General features: G+C 29.5%; 1 protein-coding gene across 6 annotated transcripts in view; it reads right to left on the bottom strand.

Annotated features, from left to right (window-relative positions):
- The window catches only part of LOC126734734 (POU domain, class 6, transcription factor 2), a 262,067-nt gene that overhangs the window by 42,318 nt on the left and 206,424 nt on the right, over positions 1 to 13,325 (bottom strand). The window lies entirely within an intron of this gene.

Below are 13,325 nucleotides of genomic sequence, written 5' to 3'. Positions count from 1 at the left end.
TGTAAGATTATGAAATGTTTAAGGTAAATTATAAATAAGACAGTGCTTTAATACAGCATATAAAAAAATCTTTGTTAAAGAGAATTAAGGGAAAAATTATTTGATAAGAGTGCAAAGTTAGTTAACATTGGCAATAACACCATTTAAAAATAAGTCTACCACAGAGGATATCGGGAAAAATTAAAAGTTTTCAAAAAGGCCGTGACATTTGAGTCAAGTCTAATAAGCCATAAGGACAATCTGCTTGCTCTAACAGAATTTCCAGCAATGATAAAATAGTAACCAGATACCCTAAGAAATAAGCTTATTGAGTTGATGAGAGCCAGTTCAGGGGTTACATTCTAGTCAACTGGCAATCCATTAGGATGAAGTTTATACTTAGTCCTGGAATTAGCTTAAGGTCATTTGCTCGGAAGACACTTAAGAAACTGCTAGACAGGCACATTGGGGATGGAACTTTAACCACTCCTTCAAGACTTGTGTCCAGGACAAGATTCAAACAACAAACAAGTTATGTGTTGAAGTTAAAGCCGCTTTTCTGGAAGTAGAGAGCTCTTTTTTCAACACATCATTTGAATCTAAAACAAGAGCCGCAAGCAGCCTTCGAGCAATGACATGCAGGTGGATTGAATCATGACTGAATGCTCTAGCTCAATTAGTAAGCAGGTTTGTAAGCAGCAACTTGCTTAACGAAAATATCAAAACCCGGGTATCACGTGAATATCATCCCTAGGCAGGGAATCTTGTCTCACCTTTTGTAAAACACGGGATGGTCTTAGAATTAAAGAAAAAGTCAAAAATTTTCTAATGTCAGAAGGAACACTGGGAACAATTATAAAGTCTCAAATAGAACATATGGCAAGTAAGGCATACCTTAGTAGAATTAGTGTGTACAATGACTTGGGGACTTGACTTGTCGCGTTAGATTTATAAAAAGAAATCAGACATTTGTCAGGCATTATGTCGCAGAAAGCAACAAATATTTGAGAAGGATAGATAAGACCCAGAAGAACTAAATACCACAGCAGCAAAAGACTTGTATACTTAAAAGTGAAACCTAAACGAGCCCCTGGAAGGGAAAAAAATTATCTTTTACAGGATTTAATCAAATTTGTAAAAGTGTTTTGGAAAAGTGGAAAAAATCGTTTTGTTTTTTCGCCTCAAGTATCAAATTCAAGTCTATATTTATGGGCTCTTTCTTATTTTATGTATGAAGTTATATTAGTTTTAAGTGCTTAGATTAGTAATTAAAGGGGAACCTCTAAAAAAACTATTAAATAAAAAACAAATTTCTAGAAGTCTGTTTAAACTTAGTTATACAACTAAATATAATCGAATAATAAAAACGCAAAGAAGAGTAAGAGTTTTAATATTTTTTAAACTTAAAAAAACTTTAATTTGTTGCGTGGCATAGATATCGTTAGCAAAGTAGTAAACAAGTAAATATATGCATTCCGAGATAATTTTCAATGAAGAAATGTTGCATTTTAAGAGAGAATATTCAGTCTCACTCTTGTTTTGGAATAAGTACATGTGGCGCCATCTAAAAGTCATGCTTCCAAATATAAATTAAGGTCAATACTTCTAGAAACTCAAACCTTTTAAAAAAATAAAGCATTTAGTTTTTATTTTATACTGTGGTTAACTAAACAAAAGAAACTCCAATTTGTTTACTCTTAAGACTAGAATTAATGGAAATAAAGGGTGCCAAATTTTGATTGCTTTCTATGATTTAAATTTATTATGTAGACATGTTTTTATTATAGAAAATATAATTTAAACTTAACTTGTTTTCAATTTTAATGCTAACTATATTATCTTTAGTTTAATAAAAAAATTTAAAACTGTCGAATAAAATTATACTATGAAAAATTGAATAATGAAAAAATAATTAAAAGTTAACTATGAACTAGACAAGAGATGGATTTGAAAACAGTTATAAAAACAATAAAAGTTCTTAGTTCTTAGATGGGTGGTATACACCAAAACTGTTTTTGATTGAAATTGAAATTGTGTTAATATAAACAACATAGAAAAGTGTTCAAATCAATATACAATTTTAAACATGTTACCTTTACAAATTGGTTATTAGCTTCCAGAACTTAAATTAAACATGACTAGCCAAGAATGCCATAGTCTGTAATTTGGTGCTGGACAAATAACGTCTAATCCATCAGTAATTAAACACACAGCCCAATAGGACAATTGACGGACAGTTAAGCCAACGAACAAATCGATATGGAAGGGAATGGGATTTCATTAATTAGATAAGAGACTATATACTACTGAAGTAAAGCAAATGATTTATTTTTATACTGAACCACAAAATTGAGGGAGTATATTTATTACTAAAACGTAAAATTTTTAGGAAAAGAATTTTAAATTAAAGATAAATTCTTAATCAAAAATATATGATCCATTAGCACCCAAAAAACCAGAAAAAATTACTTGTAAAAAATTGCTAGTAACAATTTCAAAAGTTTTAATTCCCAGAAAAAAAAATTAAAATAAATAAGTATTATACGTTTTTTCCAAGGAATAACTTAATATGCAATATATAAATGATTTTTATTGTAGGACTATATCCTAATACCCTAACACATAAATAAGCCATTTTATGATCTTTACAGGTAGTTGAAAGCTCACTTGTTTTCCCTTGGCTTCTATAAAGTTAATAAAAATAAACCCTTTCAACCCCTCTTTGCCATTTCTTACACGCCAACATATTCGCCACCAAATCGCTCGTGACCCGCTCGAGCGATAAAAAGATATACCCTAATTATGTTTACCCAGTTTTTAAACGGGGGTAAATTACCTGGCTGGCCTTAAAAGGGGGAAAAATCTTACCCTCTCTAGTTCGAGTTAATTAGTGCCGCTATTTTCACGCAAAACACTTATCTTTTTAATCGACGCTCCCGTTTTAGAAAAACAGGCCAGTGGCAACTAACAATTAAGGCGTCTCTCGATTCCTTTCTTTTCTCTTGTTTCATTTTCGGGTTGTAGGTTCTTATAATGTTTTTTAGGACGGTTTATTGTTTAAGAGCTTCTTACTCTATAGTAACAATGCAATAAAATATCTTTAACCTATGCCACTCTATGTTATATAGTTAAAATGTCGTATTTGTATTTGATATCAAATAAACCGTTAAGAAATTGAAAACTGAGCATCATGTTTTATAAGATTATGCTATATAATTTATTTAATTGTTCAGATAGAATAAACGATTTCCATGAATAAAAATTAAAACTATTTCTTGGCAGTGTACATAATCCTTCTGATAAACCCATCATGCGCCATTAAAAATTTCCAAAGAACAAATGGCTTTAAATGGATGCAGATTTGGGTAAGTGATAAAGAGTTTTTAGAGATTTAAGCTCATGCGTGCCTATGAGAAATGTTTTGTATAACTAAACCCGTAATGTTTGAGTTTTTTTAAGAGAATGACGCAATCAAAAGGCTTGACAAATTCACAGAAAAGGAGTGAAAAATATCTTCTCATAGGTGATCAAGCAGTTTCAGGACCCCCATTGTAATGATTCAAACGTCTCTGAACATATACAGACTATAATAAGCATTTTTTTTCAAAATAGTCTGTGAGACTTTAATATCATCTTTTTTAAAAGTAGATGTGAACATTTTAAGAAACCATTTATTTTTTAAAAATATATTGATTAATATCCCCTACAATAATATGACATTTTTAACTGATTTAACTAGGCAAACAGAGCATCTTTATACAGGGTGACTCCGATTAAGTTGACACTATTTATATATTTGTTAATATTTAAGTTTTTTCTGTTGATTAAAATGCTGAACAAAAAATTGAACATCGCGTTTTTGAAAAAATTTACTTTTGTTAAAAGGAAACATATTATATACATTTAAACATATATACAAGTGTCTACATATTTTTATATAAATCAAAAGATAATAACTTTATAAGCAAAAACATCGCCATCTTGCTTAATACATTTCTGAGCACACTAAAGCACGGTTGATCTTCCAACTATTTATTTTTGAAATTTTATTTTATACAATTCATTCTTTATGTAACCCCAAAAATAAAAGTCGATAGGGGAAAGGTCTGGTATCCTAGGTGGCCAATGAATCGGATCACGAGACGCAATCCATTTATCGATAAACAATCTCTTAAGCCATCTTCTAATATAATTTAGCTGATACCCTATTGGAAATAGACTTGTTGCCGTTTCTCCATGCTAAAATTATCCCAGCGCTCAGATTTATGTAAATTTTTCACATTTTCTTAAAAACGCGATATTTTTATTCTGTTTTCACTATTTAAATCACCAGAACAAATGCTACTAGTTTGCTAATTTTCTCGATCCTGTATCTTAATTATTAACAAACACCAATAGTGCCGACTTAATTGGAGGAATCCTGTATATTAGTAATCTTTTTTATTCTAAATTGGCAAAATATCTTGAACCTTGTTGAAGAGATTTCTTTAAAAGTAAATCTACTATCTAGTTATGGTAGGTTTTTATATGAAAAAGAAAATCAATTAGAAGTAAAACTAGTAAAAGACACGTCCACATCAAATAAATTCAATATATTTTAAATCTTATTATGCGCTTTAAATTTCTTAAATAAATAGTTATAAATGCAATAATTGTACATTTTACGATCCCAGCGCACTACGTTAATCCGAAAACAAACATTTGGACCGCACCGACTGATTGGGTAGTCTGGTGCAGCTGGAATTCAGTTTGTGGATGACGATATGACTAGATATGTGCTACCCTATAATTGAATTGCCCAGAACGGTTAATTCCAGGCGCAGTGCATAACATAAAGGGTCTCGTCATGTTTATTCATACAAGATCCCCTAACCTCGCGATCGTTCGATCCTACAAGTTATAAGTTTATAAAGTATTATTCTATTTAGATTAAAATGACTACTTTTATGAGCCTAAAGAATCTGCTAAAAAATATTTTTTAACTAAAATATTGTCCATAGACAAATACATTGCAATTAATTAATCTATATTTTAATTAACTTGAACCTTAACTCTATGGTAATACAACTGATGATGGCTCTCAATATACATTTAAATATAACTTTTTAGGCATAAGCACAACGAACGTATCAATCTCACAGACTATTTATTTCGTTATTAAAATGCATCGAAACGGTAATAAGAAATGCATTGGCAACACAAGAAATCGTTCGGTATCTCATTTTAGCTCGGGCTCGGGCCATTAGCATTAGTTACGAGGCTCTCTTAATGACTTTTGAAAGCCAGTAGCCATAAAGCATCGCCTTTGCGATACTTCATGAATGGGTCTCTCGCGCCCATGGAATGCGGGTGCTTGGGCGTACGCGACGCCACGCCCAACGGGTACCTTATACCAGCAGCGGATTGATGATTGATCTGAATATACAGCGCGTTACACCGTTAATGTCATACCTTATTGTTATGGTTGATGATGCCCTAAGGATGCCACTATTTATTGCTGATAATATTTTTTATTAAATGGGCGATAAGAAATTCAATGATGAAAGAAGTAATTAAATGACTACGCTAACCATTTTATCAAAATAGTATTATTTTGCTTACTTAATAGATACAGTGGTATATTGATTATCAATCAGTAAAATTCAGAACTCGTAACTAATTATTATCTCCAATGTAAAACACAACAATCAAGATTATGTGAAATTAAGTATTTTAATACGAAGCCACGTAGTGGAAGGTCAAAAACTCTAACTTGAACTAGAAGAAGCTATTATTGATGCTATTGAATAATACGGTTCAAATATTACCTGGAAGATTACATGGCAGCTTAATGAAGTAACAAGTAGCAGTAAAAAATAATGTAACAGAAACTTCCTGTATTCATATTACATACAGCGGGTTAAAACCATACTGTCCTGGGATTTTCACTCAGGATTAATAAATATTTTTACAGGTTTTAGTTCATCGCATATTGCAGATTAATTTGGTTTATTTCAGATGGCACAGAATAACTTTATTTTTTAAGTATTTGATTTACAGGTGAAGTAAATTTTCTAAGAGATGCTTGCTATTAGGGACTTTATAATGACCATTTTTAACAACAATTCTCCTTTTAACCTTTGAACGGTTTTTTGAGCCTCTGTCAAGTCAAATGTCAAAAGCCCGTCAGTCAAAGTTTGTTCGGTGCCTTCAATTTATACTGGAAAAACATCAAAAATCATATAGAGGGTCGAGTTATTCGTTATCATTATATTTTGTTTATATAGTCAAAAGCATTTATTATTTTGCCTGTTTTAAATATGTTCTTTTTTTACATAGTATCACTTCTATTATTTCTAATATCTTCTCTTGCTTTTAATATTTTCTGCTAGTTATTTTTATTTCATAAGAGAGTTCTTAATTATTTAAAGAAAAATAAAAAAATAAATTTTTAACAACATTTAAATACTATCGTAAAGTGTATTTACTTTATTGTAAAACTTAACAGTTCATTTACTTTTTAAACATTAATGGAAATTAGGAAAATATTTTCCGCTGGTTTTTTTTTAACTTTAAAGCAGAATATCGATATAGCATTAATGAGAAGTCGATACATTACAGAAAAATAATATTCAAAATACTCCGAATATTTTCCGAAACATTCAAATTTATATTTTTTCTCAGTTTTTCTGAAGCTTAGTTTAAAAATAAATATCAATTGATTAATGTTATTTTTTTATATTTAGATATTCTTCATCAATTTTACTCTCTTTTTTAATTTTTAGGTGTCATTATATACTTACTACATCATAAAGTATAATAATAAAGTTATAAGTTTCTTATAAAGTAAGAAATAGTGACTAAGAATTTTTTTTAGTTAATTAAGGCAATAGTAGAAAAATAATTAAAAAATAAATTAAGAAAAATAATAAAATTCTATATTACTCGTTTTATGAGAAGCTTTATTTAATTTTGCAGCAGAGACAATTAAAATTAAAGAAATTTAATTGTTCTGTGTTTTTTTTTTTTAAATTATAATATAGAAGTAGAAGATAATTACTTCTACTTATGTATTATTACTATACTATATATTATAAAATGGTGCCTTTAAAAAGAGATAAAACTAACCCAAATTAGACAAAAGTACATCTTCAGGATTAAACCCTTAATAGAGGAATTTAATACATTGAAAAAGAAAGGCTAAAATATTTTTATATTGTGTTGATTTTATCTGTATTTTTATTTATTTTTTTTCTTATTTTACTGTATATTTCGTTAAAGTCTCTTTTAGTTTTCTTTATAATTTTTTAATTTCCTAAAAAGGTAAATAAATAATCATATGCTTTTGCAGGTATATTACATACTTAAACATGTTTTTACCACTTTTTTTTTACTGTGTTAGTTCTAATTACTTTGTTCTTTATAACGTTTTTAAAATACAAAATACACCTAACACAACATAACACCACTCTCTCTTCTATGAATTACTCATTGTGCCAAATAAATATTCCAGCTATAGTTTTAAGACATTTCGAACTAGAGGGATTTCTTTGGGAAATTATATTCATTTAAGTTATGCCTGTAAAAACTAAGCCAAGTAAATATAGTAAATTAGGGTTATACAATTTACAGTTTAGTTTAATTTAATGGTTATAGATAATTTCTTAAAACTTAAATTAATAATACTAACATATATTTTAAAATTGAAATAAAATATTACAGTAAAAATTAATTTTTCTTTAATTTTCTTGGAAGTAAATTCAAGCTAATCCGATGTTATTGAGGTTCCTTCTTTATGTAAGAATATTAACAATTTTTTGAATAGGCTTGCTGCAACAAATTTTAGTACATCTATGTTGACTATGGTGGTCCTGATGGTAAGGATGTATAAATAATTGTCGGATGTGACATGAGGCTCTAACGATTTAAAGTAATGCGATAGAGAACGATCTGACAGTTCCGAGTAGAATATTTTTTGTGTGATAATTTCTCTATGTAATAGACTGGATGTCATAAAAGGCATGTAGGTACAGTATCGAAAGCTCTCAATTTTATAAAATGATAAGTGTTTGTTTATTATTGTGAACGAGGTAAATTGTTGGTACCATATAGAAGTAAACTCCACCACTGTCCTAAGTGATATTCTCATTTTACCAATAGCCATTGTACAAAAATATTGCCAATGAAGGACAAAAGGAAGCAAAATACGTGCTTCTTTCCCCTCGTTACCCTCCTACCAAGCTGTCCTAATGAGTAATGACTAACGAGTTCCGAGCGCGAAAATATGCAAATCAAATTGCGAGCCCTGTTTAATTATTCCGTGTTACGTTTTTTTCCTCGAAAAACTCCGGCCCTAATACGATTTTTTGATGTTGCAACTGCAGTTCGGACTTCGGGCGTCCGATGTCCCGATTGGCGGTCAAATTCTGTTTGCTGTGATGTTCGTCCTTTTTTTGCAGACGCTAGCATTTGTTCCATTTTGTTTGGCGTGCGTAGCTTTGTGTCGCTAGGACCCGCTTATTTGCTTGGCAGAATTCGAAAAAAGGACTAACAAGAGCGGAAATATATAATTAGGAATTAATACAAACTATTTAATAATATTGCTGTAGAGAAACTTTAAAAAGAGAAACGAATAATGTTTTTATTTAATTAATCAGATTTTACAGCGAATTTTAACGATTATTAGTTGATGAGTAACAAAAATTCAAAAAAGGTAAATGTAAAGAATACTTTTCCGCCTCTTCTGCTCAACAATTAGCCAATTTCAACAATTCTTTAAATCATTTTATAGAAAATTTTTTGAGCAAGGAAGACAAATACACTATATAAAAAAGATTTATTATATCATATGCTCAATAAATGTATAACATCATGAAACATTAAATCAGTATAAAATAATTTTCGTGTAGACAATCTTCGTTTGAAATGTTTCAAAATTTAACATTTACAACCCCCTAAAGGACAAGAAATTTGGATCCTGTTAACTTTGTCAATAGAATGGAGTACAGTCGTGTGAATGTGTAACGAGATGTAGCTGTATAACCTACGTAATGTGTGCCGAGCGCTGATTGGCTCGATTACTGGTCAGCTTTAGGAGTATAAGGCCCTTTTCTCTAAAACGATTATTCTGTTGAGACAAAGCCGGATAAGCCTGGATTTGGACGGAAGACGCGATAATGTTGTGTGTGCAGTAGAGGTTTGAAGCAAAATGGCAGGTTGCTTATACGTGTTAAATTTATATAATATACGCTAAATTAATATGTGTGGTTAATAAGTAGCACATGTTGCATGAGAGTGAAACAAAACTTATTTATGCAGGCCTCAAATAGCATTAAAGCAGTCAACCGATCAGATGCAAAGGAACAAACACACATGTGGTTATTACATTTATTTAGAACAAAAGAATATGAAAAGTGGTTTTTAACATTTTTAAATCTTCTAAAATATGAACATAATGACAAGAATATTTATTTATATTTATTAAAAAATGCCTTAAACCTTATGCAGTAACAAAAGTAACATACAGAGATTATCTTTGACAAAAAAAATATTTACGTATTTAGAAGCCTTTAATTTTAGTTGTTGTTTGCTCTTATATAACAAATTATTTGTAGTAATAACTTGTTGAAAAACTTGTTGAAAAACTGAAAAATGAAAATCATGTTCATTTAAGTTATGCTTTTAAAATATAAACTAAATAAAGATGGTCATTTATTTCATAATTAAAACAAATACATTTTTCCACTACTTCCATCGAGTCTATAAGGTATTTATCTTATATAATGACAAATACTAAGAATGAATATTTAAGTTTATATTATTTCATGATGTTCAATCAATTAAGACCTACATTTAAGATTTCACGACTTTATCTTTGGTTTGATTTTTGTTTAGAGATTCGTAATAAATTTATCAACAAAGCGGACAAATAATAAAAATAAAGAAATTGAAAACTAAACTTTATACATTTTTTAATCGAACTTTGGATTAACGCTTCAATACTTTACCCGCCGAGCAGTGAGCGGCAATCGTATCATAGCACTGCAAAAAGTGGCTTATCGCATAAATCTTTCAAGAGAATTTTCAGCGGTAAACAAAGCTACTTGATATTTTAATTCTTTTTCATAATTTATAGTAATTTGTAGCCATTAATATGCACTGTTTTATAATATTAAATAAATATGTATGTAAAATTATAGCTTTTATTTATAGCCTGAATGAATCTTAGGGACAACAACAAAAATAATCAAAACGTTGGAATAAACTTAAATAACAAAATTTTATTGGTTTTTTATTCTGAAATCTTCCCATGCCATTTACCTTTTCAAATTATAACATTTCCGATGATATATTCGAAATTCTAATCTTACAAATTATGGAAATCATTGATAAAAAAATTTAAAAAGTAGATAAAATAAATAAATAGAGAATAAAAAATAGCAATAAGCTTAGTATTATTATTAAATTTTTATAAACTTACTGAAAACATGTTAGGAACCAACAAAGAAACAGTTTAGGCAACAGAACACTCCTATAGGAAACTTTAATTAACGACATCATGTGTTAAAAGTAAACATATTTAATGACATTTTGTTGTTATTGATAACGAAAAGTTAATTAATTGATCATTTTATTTCATACTGTTAATAGACTTTTTTTACTTATTTTACGCATTTTCCAAGGCCAATAAAGATTTTTTTTAATACAGTACGTAAAGTTAATGTGACTTCTGACTAAATGTGACATTTATTACAAGAGAAATTGTGGTTTATAATTAATAGAAATGTGGTTTTTTCGCATTTATACATTTTGCATTTTTAGCATTTATACCCAAATTCATTATATGATGCGCTTATATATTTCGGGTAAGCCATTATATTTTATTTATTTTTTAAATACGATTAAAAACATTAAAAAAAATTAGCAATATGATACAATTAGCTTTGAAAATGTGCTTGCAAATATCCCTGGGGTGGTTATTATAGTATCTATTCAAATTCTTTCAATGTTATTGTATATTTTTTTCTATTTTACAATATCATTAGGTTCAAAATTAATAATTGCATTAGAAGGAAATTTGGTTCTATATTATTAGTATTTAATATATCTACATTAAAGAATTTTAATTAATTTATTTATTACACGGTAAAATAATTATGTATCAGCGCCCGTATTTGAATTTTTGTATTACTTTTATATAAAACTTTAATATTCAATTAAAAATTTGTAATTAAGAAAGTAATTAAAATATATTACTTTTTTTTAATAAGAATAAAATTTTAGATATACACAAATGCAGATGAAACTAATATTTCTCTCACGGTAGTATCCTTAACTGGTATAATTATTTAAAGCCTATTTTGGTATATGAAATGTTTGCTCCGTATTCTTTGATATCTATTTTTTACACTGGGGTAAGCTAATTCACATTTGTTTTTTGTGGTAGAAAAATTTTAAAAAATGTTTTCCTATAAGTATAATTTTTTTCCAGCTAATCAATTATCATATACTTTCCAATATTTGATAGGACACCTGTCGCTCACAGTCTAATCCCATATACCCAATTTCATATGTATAGTCTACGCTCATGACCTGGAAAAATGTTATAGATCTTAGCCAGACGACTTCGTAGGTCACAAAAAAAATATCACTAATAACCTAATAAGTGATTATGAGGATCCACTGATTTACTTAATCAGCATGTTGAGAATGGGAAATGATTACTAGCATATTTTACACTAAACCTGGATACTTTCTGGCATGCTAATTTTGGATGCATGCATAAGGATGATTACTCAAAAAGTTAGCTGATGTTATATACAAATTCTATATTATTATGTTTACAGCTTGAATAGCCTTTAATTTCTGCTCTAATAAAGTTCCCTTTTTTACACATTAACTTAATGAGCGTTTTAAATTTAAAAAGTTATTTAAGTTAAACACGCTTCTTTGTCGACTTTTATATATCGCTTTCGTATGATTAGTATGTATGACGTCGTTTTTCTTGGTCTTGCTACGTTGTTTACGACCGCCTCCGCGTCTGCAGATAATAATGGCCGCACGCTAATTTACCTTAATTACATCCATGGTAGCAACCCGATCTTATATATTATGCATAACCGGTACCAAGTACCATATGGGCAATTTATTGGACTACATCTTGGTTTGGTCGTACGCGGATTTACAAGTATTATTCATGTATATGCATTGTTTTTTGCTTGTTTAGTAAGAATGGTTTGTCCGGTTAATTCTTATTTAAGAGAATCTTAATTTAAGGAGATGTTTATAAATAAACTGTGATTTATCATTTTTAATTATTCTATGATTTAGTTACTCTTTTCGGGTAGTGGGTCAATATAAATACACTTACCGGCATGAAAAATGGAGTACTTAACATTTTATATACCATTTCTTTTTTAAATTTTCTTAGGTATTTCGTAATGCTATATTACAAAAAACATGTTTAAAGCAATCATCGGTTTATTTCTTAAAAAAATTGGGTTATGAAAAAAAATTGGAAAAGTGAAAATAAAAGTGCTATAATTTTATCAATCAAAGTTGCATAGCTGCAATAGATTTTTATTTTTTTGAATAAATTTGACAAATTTTTTCTCTGTTCAGTAAGTCGCTTAAAAGTTTGCTACGTTTATTTCAGTTAAAAATGATTGCTGTTAGTCCTAGAATAGCGCCTGCTCTGGTTGCGTTGATTAAAGACAGAAGGAGTGAGCGTTCTATTGCCCAACGTTATCATACTAAATCAAATAGCACTGTGCACCATATTTATACGCATTTATTGGAACCAGAAGGTTAAACTAGACGCCCCCAATGAAGGAATAATGCTCATAACGGCTCTGAAATCATAGTGCTATAGCTATAAAAATTTGAAATTGACTTGACCACATCCGGAATATAAGTCCATGAATATGAAGATTTTATGAAGTCAATTTTGCTGGTCATAGAAGTCCAGAGATAGATATTAGAGATCGTGTTACGCGACTTCAGTTTGCCACGAATCATGAACACTGAAGTGAAAATTAAGGGGAGCGCCTTGTGTTTACCGATGAGCCGAGATTTAGCTTAAAATCTCCGGATATTCGTAAAAGAGTATAGCGAAAACGACAAGAATTTTTTCCCGAATATATCTTTACTCCTACCGCAAGATACCAAGGGGCTCACTTACGGTGTGGGCTAGAATTTCTCTAAAGGCTTGCTTGTATGTAAGCCTAGTTGTACGTCATCCCAAGAGGTCCTTTACCTGCTGTCAGATACATTAATGAAATTCTGCAAGAATTTGTTCCTTATATTAACCTTATTGTTCCTTATATCCAATCTTGGAGAGGCCACCGTTAAGTCCAGATGTAAAATCA

The sequence above is a fragment of the Anthonomus grandis genome, chromosome 3 (genome assembly GCF_022605725.1).
Source record: "Anthonomus grandis grandis chromosome 3, icAntGran1.3, whole genome shotgun sequence".
NCBI classification, from domain to species: Eukaryota; Metazoa; Arthropoda; class Insecta; order Coleoptera; family Curculionidae; genus Anthonomus; species Anthonomus grandis.
Note: the sequence above shows the minus strand (reverse complement) of the source record. Positions and strands in the feature narration are given on the sequence as shown.